This window comes from Narcine bancroftii, chromosome 11, assembly GCF_036971445.1.
Source record: "Narcine bancroftii isolate sNarBan1 chromosome 11, sNarBan1.hap1, whole genome shotgun sequence".
NCBI classification, from domain to species: Eukaryota; Metazoa; Chordata; class Chondrichthyes; order Torpediniformes; family Narcinidae; genus Narcine; species Narcine bancroftii.
The window spans coordinates 101,280,735-101,300,529 of record NC_091479.1 but is presented as its reverse complement, the minus strand read 5'-3'; the positions used below and the strand labels follow the sequence as shown (position 1 = coordinate 101,300,529).

Here is a 19,795-nt window from a genome sequence, read left to right as displayed (position 1 = left end):
GGAGGCTTATTTATTCGTAGTATTTACAACTGAGATAGATAAATATTTGAAGGACAGAGAATTTGAGGAATATTGGAGTGTGGCACAGATGATTATATTGAATATTGGGGCAGGGTTTTAAGGATCTCAAGTTTTGGCCACCTTATTTGAGAAAAGACGTGCTGGCATTGGAAAGGGTTCGGAGAAGATTTTCTGGAATGATACCAGGAATGAAATGGTTAGTACATGAGGAATGACTGTGGCTCTTGGATTGCACTTGGAGTACAGAAGGATGAGGGGGGAACCTCATTGAAAAATTTTGAATGCTGAAAGGCCTGGACAGAGTAGATGTGGCAAGGTTGCTTCTTATGGTAGAGGAGTCTAGGACAAAACCAGGATAAAAGGGCATCAATTTAAAACAGAGATGCCAAAGATTTATTTAGTCAGAGGACAGTGGAAGTGAGCCTGTTGGGTGTATTTATGGCAGAGATTGACAAGTGTTCGATTAGTCAGGCCATCAAGGATTATGAGGAGAAGGCGGGGGAGTGGGGCTGAGTGGCTGGATAGATCAGCTCATGATTAGAATGGCGGAGCAGAGGCGATGGGCCTACATCTGCTCCAATATCTTGTGATCTTACTCCTGCTCCTCCTTCCTTGTGCATTCCAGTGTGTTCACTTGGAGAACATATCATTTCCTGGAGAACACAGGATTTCCTTCCTGTTTCTGGGCTAACTTGTATCTCATTATTGTCAATTAAGAGATCAGGCACAAAATATTGGTTACCCTTTACTTCCTATGGACCTGTCTGAGTTTCTCCAGCTCATTTGTGTATTGAACTCAACCCCTGTTTGCTGTTCAGCGTTTCACACCTGCAAACCATCAAAACTAAAAAAAATACACTCAGGAATCTGGGACTCAGTTCCTCCCTTTACAACTGGATCCTCGACTTTCTCATCAGAAGACCCCAATCAATGTAGATTAGCAACACCCATCTCCTCTTCATTGACCATCAACACAGGGACAACTCAAGGCTGAGTGCTTGGTTCCCTGCTTATTATGGACTTTGGAAGGGGAGGTTGAGATGCCAAGCACCTGACTTCATTGGTGGGATGGGTTAGTAGCTTCAAGTTCCTGGAGATCTATACATCAGAGGATCTCTCCTTGGACCAGCACATTGAGGCAATCATGAAGAAGGCACACTGACATCTCGACTTTCTTAGTAGCCTCTGGAGAAGAGGCATGTTTGATGAATGCTCTATCAAACTTTTACAGATGTACTGAATACTGGCTGGTTGCATCACAGCCTGGTTTGGGAACGAGTGCCGATGAATGCAGAAGGCTACAGAAAGAGGCAAATCTTACCAAGTCCATCACAGGCACTGACCTCCTGTACATTGAAGACATCTATGTGATGTGATGCCTCTAACGCACTCCTTCACACTTGGGCTCAGCCTCAGCCATGCCTTCCCACTGCCTCCCTTCTCACTTCCCACCCACCTTGCCCATTCTTCTGGCTACGCTCCACTCACTGCTCACAGCTCAGCCACTTGATCTGAATTCATGGTTCAACCCACCCACACCTAACCCACTCCACCCACCCACCAATAGCAGTCTCGCTCCACCCACCCACCTAACCACCCACCCACATCTGTCCTTGGCCACCACATCTGTCCCACTATTGTACTCCACCCTAACATCTGCAGACTATTTTATTTAATCCCAACCATGAAACTACTGGATTATTGTGAAATATCTTTCAGCTCACAAATGTTCTTTGGAAGAAGAAATCTATCCTCAAACATTTTTGCAGACTGGGGGATCGTTTTGTTGAGCACCTCTGCTCTGTCTGCTTCAATGACAGGGATCTCCCAGAAGCCAACCATTTCAATTCTGCGCCCCACTCCTGTGCCGACACGTCTGTCCATGGTATCATGCATGGGCCAAACTAAGTTACCCATAAATTGGAGGAGCAATATCTAATATTCCATCTGGGCAGCCTCCAATGGCATTAGCATTGACTTCTCTGGTTTCTGCTAGCCCACTCCCCATTCTCCCTCTCTTCCCCATCCCTCTGCCTTCTTTCCTCCAGCTCCCCACCCCCGTCCCTCTCCATTCACAGAGACATCTCCCCTTCCCCTATCACTTCCCACCACCATTTTTTCCCTTACACCCTCCCCCACATATCCGCCTATGACTTGTTACCTGTGGGCCTGTGCTCCATCCCTGCCCTTCCCCCCCCACCCCCCACCTTATTCAGATGCCTGCCAGCTCTTTGCTCATACTTTGATGAAGAACTCAGGCTGGAAATATTGGTTATGTATCTTTACATAAAGCATGTTGCATGACTTGCTGAGTTTCTCCAGCATTTTTGTTTAATCATCTATCCTCACTGTCCAGTGTGGCTAACAAGTGAGTTAAATGCACTTCAAAATAATGTAGTAAGTCACTCAGTTCAAAGGCAAGTAGAATAGGTAATAAAAACAGGCCTTGATGTCAACGGCCATACCCTTTACACGAAGAAATCACAAAATGACAGGTTTGGTTATACTTCCCTGGTAGGTAATAGTCATATATTTTTGGCAAGTTTATTTTTCAGTTCCTTTACAGATTCTCTGTAATACGACAGCCATAATTGTAAACAGTACGCTAAGTGTGGTCTGACCAAAATTCAATACAGCTTTAACATAACTTCACTATGTTCAGTTCTCTCCTTTTAGAAATAAACTTCAACGTTTGACATGATTTCTTTATAGCCTCATTAACTGACTTTTAGTGATTTGTATATTTGTATTTCCAGATCTCGACGCACCTCCAATCCATGACAATTCTATTTTCGAAGTTATACAAGCTCTCCTTTTTCTTCCCAGGGTGAAATAGCTCATGTTTAACAGTGTTGAAATTCATTTACCCGCCACATGACTATTCAGCCAGTTTATTACATAATCTGCTCCTGTCCTGTTAAGTAAAAATACAATGTTGGAGAAACTCAGCAGGTCAAACAGTGCACTTTATACAGCAAAGATAAAGATACATCACCAATGTATCGGGCTTGAGCCCGAAACCTTCACGGTATGATAAAGGGCTCAAGCTGAAACATTGCTTCGGTACCTTTATCTTTGCTGTATAAAGGATACCGCGAGTTTCTCCCGCATCGTGTTTTTACTTCAACCAATAGTGTCTGCAGACTTTCATGTTTTACTGCAGTCCTCTTAAGTATTGATCATTAAAGCCTATGAAACCCCTTCTGCTCTCAGATTTAGAAATCGTTACCCAGAAATTCATCCCTGATTTGTAGCATTATATGACCACATTATACTCTGCACTGAAATACAATGCAATCAATTTGAGGTAGAACATTGACTACTGAAGCTGATACAATGTGCACCTATTGCCGTTTACACCCTTTAAACAGCCTGTTAAAGGTCCCAAAGGTGTTTTATTTAAAATAATATGACCGCGGAGCCCAAGATGGTCTCTGGGAAAGCAGTGGACTGGCACAGGCCACCAGTAACAAGTAAAACAATTCCCCCCTCCCCCCCCCACCCCACACCCCCACTACTGAGAAAGAGAAGCAGAGGAGATGATCCCAAAGACAGTGACCATGGTGGTAGACCAGCGAGGGGCTCTGTGCCTGGACACCCACAGGCAGTGAGGTGTTGTTGGCAACTTGCGGCGAGGAACCCACACATGCTGAGGGCTACTGGCAACTTGAGGCCTAAGGACTCACACCAGGCTGCGGTCATCTGGAGACTGGCTCATGAGAACCAGGTATCAGGACCAGGACTCGATAGGGTGCTGAGGGTAAGAAGGGCTTCTGAAGGGCTGAAGGTTTCCTCATCATGTTGGAGGTTTGGATCCGTAGCTCAGGTTTCCAATGGTCTGTGCAGGTACAGAAGTTGCAGCAATGCTGGAGGTGAATCCATGGACTCTCTGTGACTGTGAAGGGACATTAATGGTGACCCTTTGTCTGCCTTATGGCAGACTAAAGGCAATTTTGTGTAATTGTTGGGCAATCAAGTGACTTCATGAGGCAGTAGATCGGAGCCAAAAGGCTTTTATTAGCTTAGACGTTAGCTTGGACTCAGAGAGCATTTGGCCTGGATCCGAGCAGGAAGTGTTTGGGGTCAAGGTCTTGGGTCGGGACTTTTATTGGGGAATCTCCTCGGAAGGGGTGGACCAGACCAGTACATACAGTTATTACAGTGGTGTAATACCTCATAACCACCACAGTAATATTACCTGACAATAAATAGTATCTTATTTGATTACTGGGAACAAATTTCTAGTTGGTGAGGTGAGAGTTTATTGTCCTGTGGATGAATACAATAAACAGATGAATTGCTTACTTGCTGCAGTCACTCAGGGTACACAAGTTGCTCCAACAACAAAAATAAAATTTAAATTATCACAACATGCAATGAGATAAATAAAAGGATAAATATTCACAGTTCTAGACACTGTTCCTGATTTCAAAGTCAACAATTTGTGGAAATTGTGGATGATAGAGGTCCCAATATCCATTTTTTTATCTCACTGACTTTTTTTGGTCTCCAAGACATGGATCATTTGAAATGAAACAAAGTAGTTGATTTAGAGTGAAATACAAAAGTCTGCTGACACTGTGATTGTAGTAAAAACACACAGAAATGCTGGAGGAGCTCAGCCGGTCTTGCAGTCTTCATAGGAGGTAAAGATATATTACTGTCATTTGGGCCTGAGTCCTTCTTCAAGGTACAGTGTAAGCAAAAACAGGAATGCATCTGAATAAAGGCCTGGGGTGGGGGGGGGGGGGGGGGGGGGGAGGGCCCAAACCAACAGACAAAAGGTGTTAATTAAATATGATAAGAGGAAAGTTGAGAATTAATTTTGGCTCTGGGAAGGAGACAGAGGGAAAACAGACCACAATGTGTGTTTGTACCATCGCTGTATGGTTATTTTTTCACTGAGCCTGTACACATGACTATAAACGATTCGGTTCATTTATTTTGCTGGTCCATGTTGCACTTTGGAACATCGTAGAATCAGACAATGGAGAGGCAATTTGCCCCATCATTGTCCTTCTAGCCCAGTTCATCTCGTAGCAGCCAATCATCCATCCGATCTCTCTCGAAAGTCACCAATAAATTTTGCTCTGCTGCTCTGAATCATAAAGCAATGAAGCCATAAATCTCATTTTCCCTCTGCTCACATTAGAATTTATCCGAACTTCACGCATTCCCTTCTTCCAATAGCGAATTACACCATTCACTGTAAGTCACAGAGATTGATGCTGATACAGGAAGTGGCTCTTTTATATCTGCTGTAGTGGAAATGATTCCAAGAAAGTTCACGAAAGGTGGAGATAGTTATCAGTCTAGTCAAAACAACCCACATTGAAAAGCATTCTATCATTTCTTCAAAGCGTCCCAGTGTGCCTTTAGTAGAATTCATAAAGTTTTGAAAGTTAGCATTGTAGAATTGGTAAGTGCTGCCTCTCTGAAAACTATGGGCTTAGGCCCTTCTTCAGTGACTCAAGTGCAATATCTGGTGCAATCCTAAATGGGATGGGGAGCACACCTATCTTTCCAAATAACAGTTTAAGAACCTATTTACCTGCCCAGGTGGATCGCTTTCTGTATGCATGCACTGAAATTGTTTCTCGTTGCAGCTACACAGGTACATAAGATACACCAACAAAATCAGAATTTATTGTTATGAACAAGTCACAAAATTTGTTGTTTTGCAGCAGCGTCGGAGTGGAAACATTTCTATAAACCACCTGACAACAATAAATAAAAATAGTGCACGAAAAGTCACAATGTCTGTGGTTCATTGATCATTCAGGAATCTGATGGCAGCAGGGGAGAAACTGTCCTTGTGCCCCGAGTGCTTGTCTTCAGGCTCCCTGCTCCTCCTTCCCGATGGTAGCAGAGTGAAGAGGGCATGGCCTGGGTGGTGAGATCCTTGAGGATAGAGACTGCTTTCTTAAGATGCCATCTCTTATAGATGTCCTTGATGGATTGAAGTCTGGTGCCCATGATATCGCAGGCCGAGTTAACAACCCTCTGGAGTTTTTTTCTGGTCCTGAGCTTGGCTTCCTCTATACCAGACAGTGATGTAACCAGCCAGAATGCTCTCCACAGTACACCTGTGGAAGTTTTCGAGTCTTTGGTGACATACTGAATCTTCTCATTCATGAAGCATAGCCGCAGGAGAACCTTCTTCATGATGGCATCGACACGGAGGCTCCAGGATAGATGCTCAGAGTTGTTGACGCCCAACAATAATTTATAAGTTAAATTAACATCATGAACCATGAGACAGAAAAAGAAATAATAAATATAAAAGGACAGATAAATAAATATTCACAGTTGCACTGGAGGTGGGATGGGAGGGGGAGCAATGTGAGGTTCTCCCTTGTCCAGACTAATGTCAATCTCTCCACCACCAGGAACAAAAGATGATTACAGGTATTTGCTCATTTATCTCATTGTGAATAAATTCCCCACAATATTATATTTCATAAATGACTAATTTACACTTTGTGTTATTCTGAACTCATGACATTAATCAGTCAATAACACTGGACAACAATTTTTTTCACAAGATTTTCTTCCTGAAAATAAATTGGGGAATATGATAGACAACATCAAGCTGAATTTCAGATTTTCTGTATCATGTAGAAAGTTGGAGAAACATTAAACCAACTTTAATTGAATTTAGCACGTTAAAAGCATATTGATGCTGACCTAAAAATGTTTTGCCGCTGATTTTCATTTGTACTCAGCATCTGATGCCTCTTGTGTCAGTGTCCAACAACAGTCGGCCAGTGTTGATGGATTCCAGTTGCACTGATTTCGTTTTTCCATGGTTGCAATGTCCTGGTGAAACCATGATCAGTAGGGAAGAAGTCCAAGTGCGAATGCAGAAAATTAATTTTCAATGGCGTGTTGCACCTCATGGTTATGTATGACTGAAGTAGTCTTAAAATATGACAGGAAGTCACAAACATAGATTATATCTTAAAAAAAAAGAGTATGTGATAGGAAAATTTTAAGAAGATTCTCGTGATTGACAGCCCAGAATCCATAAAATACACCTAAATGTGTTTAGGAAGAAAAATCTTCATAGTCCAGTGTAATTAACTAGGTCAGACAAGGTAGAATGAATGGCTTCCTTTTATACTGTGACCTCAGGGGTCACAGTCTGTAGTAATGCATTAAAAATCTCTCCATTTTGATTCTCAGGACCAAAATTAAGTGCAAATTCTGCACTTAGTACGCTTGGTAAGAGTACAGTTCCCAATGAAACTGAAAGTAATCTCTGTCCACAACAATGGCCAATTACTTCATTTCCACGCACCCCCCCCCACCCCGCCCCTTCACCGACATGCCTAACCAAGGCCACCTGTAACTTGGAGGAGTCCAGATGAATTATGTTGTGTGGCTTTGGTTAGGTGGCCTTGGTCAGACATGTCGGTGCAGGGAGAGGGTGGTGGGGCATGGAAATGAAATAGTTGGCCACTGGGAGATCCCTACCCACATGGCATTAATATCGACTTCTTTGGTTTCCGATAGGCACACTCCCCCTATCTCCCTCTCTTCTCCATCCCTGCAGCTCTCCATCCCCTTCCCTCTCCATTCACAGAGCTAACCCCTCCCCTATCACTACTCGCTTTTTTCTCCAGGGCCCTCCCACTCATATCCACCTATGACCTCTTGTCTGCAGGCCTGTGCTTCTCCCCCTGCCCCTTTGCCCCACCATTTTATCCAAGTGCCTGTCTGCTTTTGCTCATCCCTTGATGAAGGTGATTTGCTGAGTTTCTCCAGCATTTTTGTGGAAACTACAATCATAGCATCTGCTGACTTTCTTGCTGAACTCTGAGTAGGTGCTATGTTCAAACTCAAAGAGTAACTTCCTTATCATCTGATCATCATTAATTTCACCATTAATCTAGTAATGGACTAGAAATTGCTGGAAAATTAACTTGGGAGTATTCAAAGCCCGCTAAGACTATTGAGCAAAAAACTTTCTAACTCGTGGCTAGGACGTATGTCACGAGTTTGCAGATCACAAGATCATTTGCAAAGCTCCACCTTTAACCACAGAACATATGCTCAACCTCCCTGGAAAAAACAAAGAACAACTAGATGTGTGGGTTACAATACAAATGAATCCCACCACAAAGCGTAGCGTTGACCCTTTCATAGTGTTACAAATAAGGACAAGTGATGTTTGAGAGTTTAACATGCTGGAAACTTCCATGTGGTTTGCATTGAATGTTATACACAAACATATTACACAGAAAGTATGTGATGTCATATATGTAAATTTGAACTTTGAAACATGTCAGCAAGTCACATAAGGAGCCATCTAAGTGAAATAACAGAAGGAAACAAGACATCCATTTCTGTAGTTAATATACAACTTCCTCCCTCACCACCATTCGGGGCCCCAACAGTCCTTCCAAGTGAAACAATACTTCACCTGTGAATCAGCGGGGGCCATCTACTGCATCTGGTGGCCCCGTTGTGGTCTCCTCTACATTGGAGAGACTATACGCGGGCTCGGAGATTGCCTCATTGAGCATCTTGGCTCTGTCCGTATAAATGACCAGGATCTCCCAGTGGCCAACCATTTGAATTCTGCATCCCACTCCCACGCCGACATGTCTGTCTGTGACCTCGTGCCCTGATAAACTGAGACCTCCTGCATATTAGAGGAAAAACACCCTGTCTGGGCACCAGATAACATTAACATCTACTTCTCTGATATCCATTAGCTCTTCCTCTCTCCTTTCTCTAGCTTGGCTTCTTTCTCTCTTTCCCTATCCCTTTATCTCCTTCAGTTTTGCATTCGCAGAGCCGCCCACCTCAACCAATCAGCTTTTCTCTCTTGCCCTCCTATTCATATCCAAGTATGGCCTTTTGCCAGTCCTCTCTCCTTTCTTCCCTCTTCCCCCAGCAGTTTTATTCAGGCACCTACCTGTTCTCTACTCATACCTTGTCAAAGGGCTCAGGCCTGAAACATTAATTACATATCTTCACCTCCTATGGAGGGTACGAGACCTGCTGAGTTCCTCCAGCACCTTTGTGTTTAGCTACAATCACAGAGTCTGCAGACGTTTCCTGTTTCATTTGCAGTTCGGTAGCATTTCTTTCAAGCCATCCCAAAACACTCACCAACGATGAGGTGCTACGTGAATTCTGCTCACCATTGGGTGAAGGAAGTTTTAAGAGCATGTTAAACAGTTGAGGGACTTGAGAACACTGATCAAAATATAGGTGAACTAAAGCACAAAGAGTTAGCTTTCAAAGGATGTTAAAAGAGTAAGGCCTAGTTACATATGAACATAAGCAATTGGGCGAAGGAGTCAGCCCTTCAGACCCTCCATTCTCTTTCATCATTTGATAAGATCACGGCTGATCCAAATTCTCATCTTTTATTTAATTTACAATGTGGACATACAGCACAGTAACAGGACATTTTGGCCCAAGAGTCTGTGTCACCCAACTTACACCCCCTATTAACCTACACCCCCTATTAACCTGCACCCCCAGTACATTTCAAAACGGCTATCCTCTGCCACCTTTTTATCACCTTAGCTATTTAGCTACTGTTTTAAAATATTCAAAGACTTCCTTTTTACTGCCCTTTGAAGAATTCTTCACAGTCCTCTGAGGGACCAAAACATGCCTCATCTCTGATTCACATGGGTGGCTCCTTAATTTTTAAACTCAGACTGAGTTTTAGATTTTCCCTCAAAAGGAAAAAAATACTCTGGATCTTAAACCTTTTATCAAGTCAACTGCAGTCCAACCTGCCCCCAATAAGGCAACCTGCCATTCAAGGGGCTATTTTCATCATTTTCCCCCTTTGATATTCTTGACATTGCCCTGTCCTGGTTTAGTCTCAATAAAGATCCCGACATGAAACGGTGACTGACCATTTCTACCCATGAGCTCCTCCAGATTTTCATTGTTTGCTCCATCATTTCAATAAACCTTCTTTGAACCGCTCAAACTACCTCATCATTCTTCCTTCAACAAGGAGACCAACACCATACACAGTCCTCCAAATGCAGTCTCAGCAAAGCATAATCTCTCAACTCTTCAATTTTCCTAGGACCAAATGATATTCTGCTCACTCTATTACTTGCTTGTGGCGCATGCATACTTTGGCAAAGCATGTGGTCGGACACTCATTCTTAACCCCACCCCCTGGGGGAGCCACAGCACATATAAGTAAAAGCCTTGCTTTCTTCACAACTCACGTAATATTTGTGCTTTATTTTATGTAGTTGGTAGGAGAGAAGTACGGAAGAAATCAAAACTTGACTACTTCTCAGGGAAGGGGGCCCATAAACATTGAGCAGAGTCCTAGGTGGCCCATAGCTGAAAACAAAAGTTGAGAATAGCTGCTGTGGGACATCCAGATCCCTTGACACCTCACTGCAATCATTTACTATTCAGTTTAAATGCTTTTTGATCTTATTTTCCTCCAAAATGGATAATTTCCTGTTTTCCCACTTGCCAGACCTTTGCCCATTCACTTAGCCTATCTCTATCCCTTTGTACGTCCTCTTCACAATTTATGGTCCTTCTTATTTTCACATCATCAGCGGATTTAACAAAGCTTATCTTTATTTGCATTATAGCTGCCTATATTGTTTCCTATCAGCCAAACCTCCATCCATGCCAATACTATATCATCCACTATTATTTTCCACATCACCTTTGATACATCACTTTAATGCCATTTAAAAATCTAGTACATCCACTAGTTCCCCTTTATTCACATGCAACATGGCCAGGCATGTTAAAGGGAATTAATTCAGAAGCTTTACTAATTGTGGAACTGCTTAGGGATGATCAAGGCCAAAATGAAATGAGTGCATAAATCTCAGAGGATTTAAAGATTGGAGGAAGTTTCAGGGTTCAAAGTTCAAATTTATTGCCAAGAGTGCATATATGACCTTGCATACAACTCTGACGTTCTTTTTTCCTGCGGTCCAGGCAGAGTTTCTATTTGTTGGTTGTATAGACTGTACTGAAGAAAAAGATGCATATGCAAAAGAGAGGTTGGCATAGCAGTTAGTGCAACACCACTACAGCACCAGCGATTGGGACCAGGGTTCAAATCCCACGCTGTCTGTAAGGAGTTTGTATGTTCTCCCCGTGTCTGCATGGGTTTTCCCTGGGGGTTCCAGTTTCCTTCCATTGTTCGAAATGTAGAGGGGATTGTAGGTAAATTGGGTGGCAAAGACTCATGGGCCAAAATAACCTATTACCGTGCTGTATGTCTAAAACTAAATAAAAAAAAATTTAAAATATAAACAATGAAATAAATGTAAACAAACTGACTGTGCAATACAGGGAACAATAATATTTAGTAATAATGTGCAAGGTAAGAGACCTTAAAATGTGTCCCTGATTGAGTTTGTCATTGAAGAGTCTAATGGTGGAGGGGTAGCAGCTGGTCCTTAACCTGGTGGTGTGAGTCTTGCAGAACCGATACCCATTCCATGATGGCAGCAGCGACAACAGAGCCTGTGCTGGGTGGTGTGTGGATCCTTGATGATTGCTGCTATCACACAGAGATAGGGAGGGGTGAGAGCATTGAGGAGCCTGGAATCAGGAGTGAGAATTGCAATGCATGTGTCATTGGTACCCATGTGACCATGATCCTTGGTTGCTCACTCTTCCCTTTCCAAACATCCTGTGTCCACTCAGAGACATCCCTAACCCTGGGAGCAGGGAGAGAATTCCCCATGAAGTCTCACAGCCACAGAAATACCTGTCTGAAAACCTATCACCACCGCCTCAACTTTCATCGCCTATCACTACCGCCCCAACGTTCATCCCCTATCACTACCTCCCCAACGTTCATCCCCTATCACTACCTCCCCAATGTTCATCCCCTATCATTACCTCCCCAACGTTCATCCCCTATCACTACCTCCCCAATGTTCATCCCCTATCATTACCTCCCCAACGTTCATCCCCTATCACTACCTCCCCAACCTTCATCCCCTATCACTACCTCCCCAACGTTCATCCCCTATCACTACCTCCCCAACATTCATCCCCTATCACTACCTCCCCAACGTTCATCCCCTATCACTACCTCCCCAACCTTCATCCCCTATCACTACCTCCCCAACGTTCATCCCCTATCACTACCTCCCCAACGTTCATCCCCTATCACTTCCAGTCCAACTTTCTCTCGCAATGTTTCTCTTTCTGTCCCCAATCTAAGTTTAATATTCCACTTATCCTACCTGTTATTCTCCTAACCAGCATTTGAAATATTATTGATTTACCAGATGAACTTTTAGAAGGCCCTATTATTAACATACACTTCCAGGATTTTCTAACAAAAGTGCTATTACTCAAGGGAGCTGTAAAATTAATCCAATCTACAACACTTAACAACGAGATATCCCACTCCAAAATTTATGGGAGCATTTTTCAACAAGATCCCAGCAGTGATCAATCCTTCAGTCAAACTTGCATATTAATTGCAACATCACTCTAGGGGGGCTGTTACAAAGGAACATAATGAGCTGCTATTTATTTAATTTCATGGGGAAAGTCAGGCTCTCTCCATTCAGCGTCGCCAACAATACAAACCCTTATTTTGGTGAAGTAAGTCCTTTGAATTCCAGTCTGAGCTGGTTCATTATAACTTCTAAAAATGGCTGGGCTCTTTGTGCCAACTTCATGGCAGGTTTCCCGAAGGGATTTCTTCTTATAAAGAATTCACATCTTATGGAGAGATTCTGTCGGGCAACCTTTCAATTCCTGGGTCACATTCATAGCAATAATCCTCCAAATTATTTCTAATCTTCCAACTCTTCTCTTAAACAATCGAACCCTGTTGTTCTTACATAATCATGGGGGGGGGGGGGGTTATTTTCTCAAATCTCTTTTTTGATAAGTTACAGGTTCGGGGATGATGTTGGACATGCCATGTGTATCCTCCACTAACCCGGGAACACCAGGCAACAGAGGGAGGTGACGAACAAAGGCTGATCAAGTGTTCTTGGCTCCATTACAAGAAGTATATGATTACCATATGATGAAGAGTTGCCGGTGTGTGTGTGTGTCAGCTGAAGTTCGCTTCATTTCATGGACCTAGGCTGAAAGATTTGGTGAAGCGCAGGAGCGGCCGACCCTCTTCCCTCATCCCAAAGCGGTCCGGCGAACTCCTCCCCACATCCCCCCCCCCCACCCCCCTCCTCCACCCACCTCCTGCACACCTGAGCGCTTGCCCCAGACTGCGAGAACACCTGAGACGAGTTTGGGAGCTGCAAGGTATGGATGGGCTGATCAATTCAAAGCTTCATTCTGATTCTCTCTCTCTCTCTGGGGGTGGGGGATGTTGTCTTTGATTTTGAGTGATTTGTTGGGACCCTTTAGACTCCGGCAACTAAATCTCGGTGAAGAAGAAAAGCGACCGCGGGGTGGATTCCAAAGAAAGTGGCGAATTGAAGCGGTTCGCTTCTCCAGCGCGTTGTCCAGTGGGTGCGGGACGAGCGGGTGTCCGGGAGGTGCAAGGCTTTCCCTTCGGGTCCTGGACAAATCGTTTCAGCGAAGAAAAGGTTCCAACGTGAACGGGTCGTGGACCGAGACTCTGCTCCGACAGCCCCGGAGGAGACTGTCCAGCCTGGTCAGAACGGGGCTCAGTGACTGGGAACAAACACGTGGGAGAAATGATTGATTTTCTGAACCCCCCCCACTCCCTTCTCTTTCTTGAGTTTTGTCTGCTATTTGTGAAATCTCCTGCAATGGACTGGGGATGGGGCTGGGGAGGAGATGACGATTAAAATGTAAATGGAGTTGCATTCCAGTCAGTAAGTCAAGACAAAAAGCCAGAACGTGGCAGCCCAGAGAGTGTCTGGTGAGGTCGCGCTGGCATTGGGTTTCCACTCGCTATCCAAGGGGTCCGTGGGGTTCTGTGCAACAGGGCGAGAGTTGAATGCGAACAAAGTTTCCTCCTGCAAGGAAAATTGGTGATCCGTTTGTGAATGGGGGAAACGTTTAGAGTCCCAGGGAGAAGCAATAAGGAAACAGGCCAATTAGTTTGCACCAATTGACCCCCCATCCAGTTGCACGTTTTAGTGTCCCCACACCCCCAGATTCTACCATTCGACCTACCTATTGGGGCCAGTTTACAGCAAACAGGTAACTTACTGACCCACCCCCCTTCCCAGCCTTTGGAAATCAGAGCACCCAGGAGAAGCCTGGGGGTGGGGGGGGTAGGGAATTACAGGGGATAAGTGCAATCTCCACACAGGCAGCATCGAAGGTCAGGGTCAAACCTGGGTCTCTGATATTGTGAGGCAATGCCTCCACTAGCTGTGCCACTCTTGTTGCAGGTGTATTAATTTCTTCCTCTGATGTCCAGATATCAGTCTGGCCATCACTTAAGATGTCTGGATAATAATGCAGGTCCAGCGTTGTAGGTGGGCTTCGGTGGAGTGGGAAGAGTGAGAAGTTTGTTCTCTATATAGATGCAGAGTGAAAAGTACAACAGGAGTTAGAGAGGGCTTGTAAAAAAAGGCCATCTTACAGTGGCCTTGGGGATGATGCAGGTAAACTTGGAAAATCATGTTGGTGTTGGATCCCAAGAGAAGGAATTTGTGGAATGCTTGCAAGAAAGGTTTTAGAGCATCTTCTGGTCGAGCCCACCAGGGAACAAGCAATTCTGGATTTGGAGCTGTGTGATGAACCTGATTTGATTAGGGTGAAAGAAACATTTGGAGGCAGGTAATAGAATTCACCCTGCAGTTTGAGAGGGAGAAGCTAATATCAGATGTGTTTGTGTGATAGTGGAGTAAAGGCCATGGGGGAAGCATGAGAGAGGAGTTGGCCAAAGGTGATTGGGACCTCGGTCTGGAAGACAGTGGAGCAGCAATGGCAGGAGTTTCTGGGAGTAATTCGAAACTCATTTCATCCCAAAGAAGGAGAAACGTTCTGAAGGGAAGGTGATGCACCGGTGGCTGACAAGGGAAGTCAGACAGTATGAAAGCAAAAGAGAGCGCATGTGGCATTGTAAAAGTTAGGGAGAAACCAGAGGATTGAGTGACTTTTAATACCCAATGGAAGTCAACTAAAAAAGCTCTAGGGTGAGAAAAGTTGAAATACGAAAGTAAGATAGCCAATAACATAAAAGTGTACACCAAAAAGGTTTTTTTTTACATAAAAGAGTAGACATTAGATTGTTAGAAAATGATGTTGGAGAAGTGGAAATGGGGTATGAAGAAATGGTGGATGAACTGAGTAGGTATTTTGCATCAGTCTTCACTGTGCCAGACATTCGAGAGAGCCAGGGTCAGAGTTGTTATTACTGAAGAGAAGGTGTTTGGGAACTTGAAGGTGGATACATCAGCTGGACAAGATGGACTACATCTCAGGCTTCCGACAGAGAAAGCTGAAGAGATTGTAAATACATTAGTGGTGATCTTTCAGGAAACTAGAGTCAGGAATGGTTCCAGTGGACTGGAAAATTGCAAATGTCACTCCACTCTTTAAGAAGAGAGCGAGACAAGAGTCAGGAAGTTAGAGGCTGGTTAGTCTGATTTCAGTGGTTGGCTAAATTAGATCCTTTATTAAGGATGACATTTCGGAGCACTTGAAAGCACAAGATAAAATAGGCTGGTCAGCATGTTCTCCTTCAGGGACCTCTTGCCTAACGTTACTTCTTTGAGGAAGTAATGAGGAGGATGGGCAAAGGAGAGTCAGTGGATCCTGTTTACATGGATTTTCAGAAGTCCTTTGACCAGGTGAAACACACAAGAGGCTGCTCAAGATAGGACCCCAATGCAGGAAAGGTACTGGCGTGCAGAGAAGATTGACTGTCTGGCAGAAGGTAAAGAGGGGCATTAGAGGGGGCCTTTACTGGCTGGCTGCCGGTGACCAGGGGTGTTCCACAGGGGTCAGTGTTGGGGACGCTACTTTTCATGCTGGATCTCAGAGTTAATGGTTTTATGGCCGAGTTTGATATGAAGGAAGGTGGAGAGGGCGGAAGTGTTGAGGAAGTAGGGAGTCATCAGAGGGGCTTGGACAGATTGGGACAATGGGCAAAATGGCAGATGAAATACTGTATGGGGAAGTGAATGGTCATGCTCTTTGGTAGAAGGAATAAAGAACTGGACAATTTTCTAAATGGGTAGAGAATTTAGAAAGTGGTGGTTCAAAGGGACTTGGGAACCCTAGTGGAGAATTCCCTAAAGGTTAAATTGCTGGTTGAGTCAGTAGTAAGGAAGGCAAATGCAATGTTAGCATTTTGAGGACTATAATGAGGATTTACATGGCAATGGACAGACCACGTTTAGACTATTGTGAGCAGTTTTGGTCCTCATCCTGTAGATAGGAAGGATGTGCTGGCACTGGAGAGGGTCCAGATGTGGTCTCAGGGATGAGAGGGTGAACATTTGATGGCTCTGGATCTGTAATTACTAAAGTTTAGAAGGAATCTCCGCAAAACATTCCAAATATTGAAAGGGCTGGATAGACTGGACATGGAGAAGATGTTTTCAGTACTGGGAGTATCCAGGACCGGAGGGCACAGCCTCAGTCAACCCTTTAGAATAGAGGAGAAATTTCTTCAACTCGTGGGTGGTGAAATCTGTGCAATTCATTGCTACAGATGGCTGTGGAGGCCACGTCTTGGTAGATTTAAAGTAGAGATTGATAGGTTCTTAATTAGTAAGGGAGTCAAAGGATTTTTTAGATATACAGCATGGTAACGGGCCATTTCGGCTCATGAGTCCATGCCACCCAATTAACCTACAGCCCCAGTATGTTTTGAATGTTGGGAAGAAACTGAAGCCCCTGGAGAAAACCCATGCAAACATGAGGAGAACGTACAAACTCCTTACAGATAGCATGCGATTTGAACCCCGGTCCCAATCGCTGGCGATGTAAGGGTTTTGGATTAACCACTAAGCCAACCGTGTCAGGAGAACTGGGTTAAAAGGAAAAAGTATATGAATGGCGGAGCAAACTTGATGGGTTGAATGGCCTAATTCCACTCATAGGTCTTATCGGCAGTGAAGAATCTTTGTTTTGTATACTATCCAGGCCATTCCCTGATAGCATTTTGGATTTCAACAGAATTGCAGAAAATCACATGGTAAAAACAAAATCACCAGATTAGTCATGAGACTGGTCAAACTGGATTTCCAGCATTTCAGATTAATGGGCACATCAAATTCATGGCGCCGCCTGCCTTTCCAGGAGCCGCTTAGCCATTAGCGGGTGGATGGGAAGGATAATCATGGGGTCAGAGTGGGCAGGGAGTGTTAAGCCAGGGGACTGAATGAATGGAGCTGGCAGAGGCAACCCAGGACTGATGGGCTGAATGGCCTTTGTGTAGCTTCAGTTCATTGATTGATCAGTTGCCATGGCTACTTGTGGTTCACCGATTTGTCCTGGTGCTTTAACATTGATGGATGATGGCATGGTTTCAGTACATTACCCACTACCCACTACCCTCTACCCTCTACCCACTACCCTCTACCCACTACCCACTACCCACTACCCACTACCCACAAGGGGAGTATTGCTGGAGATTTTTTTTGTAGTAGCACTTAATTTCTGCCAATTTTGGCCAGTATAAAATATTTTGAAGGAGATCGGGAGAGGTATTGGCAATGTCTCAGCTTAGAATTACAATCGAGGAGGCCATTTGGCCTATATATCTCTGCCAGCTCCCTCAAAGGGCAATCATTAGATCCCATTTTTTCCATTATCTTGCATATTAATACCCTTTTAGGGAATGATTCAACACTATTTTGAAACCTGAATCAAAATCCTGTTGAACCTTTTTCCACCAGTCACTCATAATTATAGCAAGTTACGGCGTAAAATCTTTATTCCCATGCTGGCTCTTGTTCTTTTGCCAGTTGCTAAATCTGTGTCCTCTCATTTGCTGTGAAACTCGAAACTCTAATACAAAATCACACTCCAACCGGATGGCATTAACATTGACTTCTCTGCTTTCTGTTAGCCCCCCTCCCCATCTCCATTTCTCCCTTCCCTCTAGCTGTCTCTCCCTTTCCTTTTCCCTCTCCTCCAGCTCTGCATTCACAAAACCACCCCCTTTCCTGATCATTTCTCACCTTTCCTCATTATGGCCTTTGTCTGTTGATCTGTGCTCCTCACCTGCTCTTTCCTCACTCCTCCCCAGCCTTTTTATTCTGGTCCCTGCCTGCTTTTTACTCATGCCTTGAAGAAGGGCTCAGGCCCGAAATGTTGGTTGTGTATCGTTACACAAGACCTGCTGAGTTCCTCCAGAATTTTGGTTTTTACCTCTCTTATCTGCTGCCCTCACAATGGAAACCACTGTTTCCTTATTGATTATCAAAACTCTTGATGTTGAACATCTTTCAAATCATCCTTGAATCTCTGCTCTACAAGACTGTGCTTCAGTTTGTCCCATGTGGGAGAAAACCAGAGCACATGGAAACAACTGAGAGTACATCCAAACTCCACACAGACAGCACCGGAGGGCAGGGTTGAGCTCGGGCCTCTGGAATTGTGATGCAGCAGATCTGCGTCATGTGCCATCCTGTAGTGCAAGTGGCCCTGCTCCTGGACTACAATCCTCAAGTCTGGACTCTTACAGCAGACAAAAGTTAAAGTATATCATGCATATTTCATTTTAATTTTGATGATTAATATACAATATAATATTTTAATATACAATTTTTTGTGAAAGTCAAAGGAACCTTTGAGGAGGATCCACTTCTCCCAGAGATTAGTGGATCTGTGGAATTTTCTGCCCATGGAAGCAGTTGAGGCCTACTTCACAGAATGTATTTAATACATGGATGGCCAGTTCTTTTTTTAATTAATAGGGGAATTAAGGGCTATAGGAAATAGTGGAGCTGAATCCACAGACAGATCTGCCAAAATCTCCTTAAACGGCGGAGAAGACTCGACAGGCCAGAGGGACGACCCTTACTCCTATTTCTTTTGATCTAATCAGTCTTCATCATCTGTATTGATGCTCATTGACCTGGAAATACCCATTTCATCCAAAACTAGCGATGAAGCGTGCCAATAAAAGGAGCCAATATCCAAGGAAGACCATTCTCCCCCATTGCCCACAAAGTGCCGGCAATCTGAATAAGTATTTGTGTTTCAATTGGTTCTTTTATTTCATATCTAGGAGAGAAATTAATCTCTCTTCATTGTTCCAGATGTTTCCATTGCATTCAGACAACATTTTCCATTTGGCCTTGCAATGTGACCAATAATGATGCTCTGTCAAGCATTAGATGTGGGTCTCATTCTGTGGCCTCACTAACTTGGCAGGAGATATGTGTGTTATATCCTCATGAATTCATGGTGGGAGTGGTTGACTTCAGTTTTCTAAAATCCTTGTTGTCAGTTTCATTTCACCGAGAGGATGATGGGAAGAGAAACTGTTACTTGGGCATGTTTGCCCTGAAGCCTTTTGTTGCTTTAATGGGTCGACCTCAACAAATGGACATTCACTGGCAATAATACATTTTTCACATCCTCTTAAATGATTAATAATGAGCAAGGTAATTGAAGGTAATTATATAGGAAGATGAGCCAACTTACCCATGCGGTTGCTTGCACGTTGTGACAAACTGTCTCCCATCTGCCTATTGGAAGCCTGGTTGGTAGTTGGGCATATCCAGTCAACATGGTAGCTTCCCCAGCACTCTCCGATCTTCTTGTAACTAGAAAAAGGAAGTGCGCAGAGTCTTTAATGCCTGTTGGATTTTTCTCCCTCGACCACTTGTGCAGGTGATCTGGAAATGAAAGCTTAATTCCTGGAGATCATGGAGAAATTGAC

The 19,795-nt window shown here is 44.0% G+C and overlaps 1 protein-coding gene and 1 long non-coding RNA gene across 3 annotated transcripts in view; one reads left to right on the top strand and one right to left on the bottom strand.

Annotated features, from left to right (window-relative positions):
• LOC138746232 (uncharacterized) overlaps positions 1-19,795 on the bottom strand; it is a 189,344-nt gene that overhangs the window by 109,990 nt on the left and 59,559 nt on the right. The window contains exon 3 of the long non-coding RNA XR_011346812.1: positions 19,558-19,679. This is a non-coding gene — a long non-coding RNA (uncharacterized lncRNA). The remainder of the gene's footprint in view (positions 1-19,557; positions 19,680-19,795) is intronic.
• The window catches only part of dcn (decorin), a 53,499-nt gene continuing 46,634 nt past the window's right edge, over positions 12,931-19,795 (top strand). Inside the window, exon 1 of one of the 2 annotated variants that reach the window (XM_069904293.1) lies at positions 12,931-13,275. The gene's annotated coding sequence lies outside the window, so the exon portion shown is untranslated. Of the gene's footprint in view, positions 13,276-13,401; positions 13,631-19,795 lie in introns of those variants that run through there. The other variant, XM_069904294.1, reaches the window with a different exon arrangement.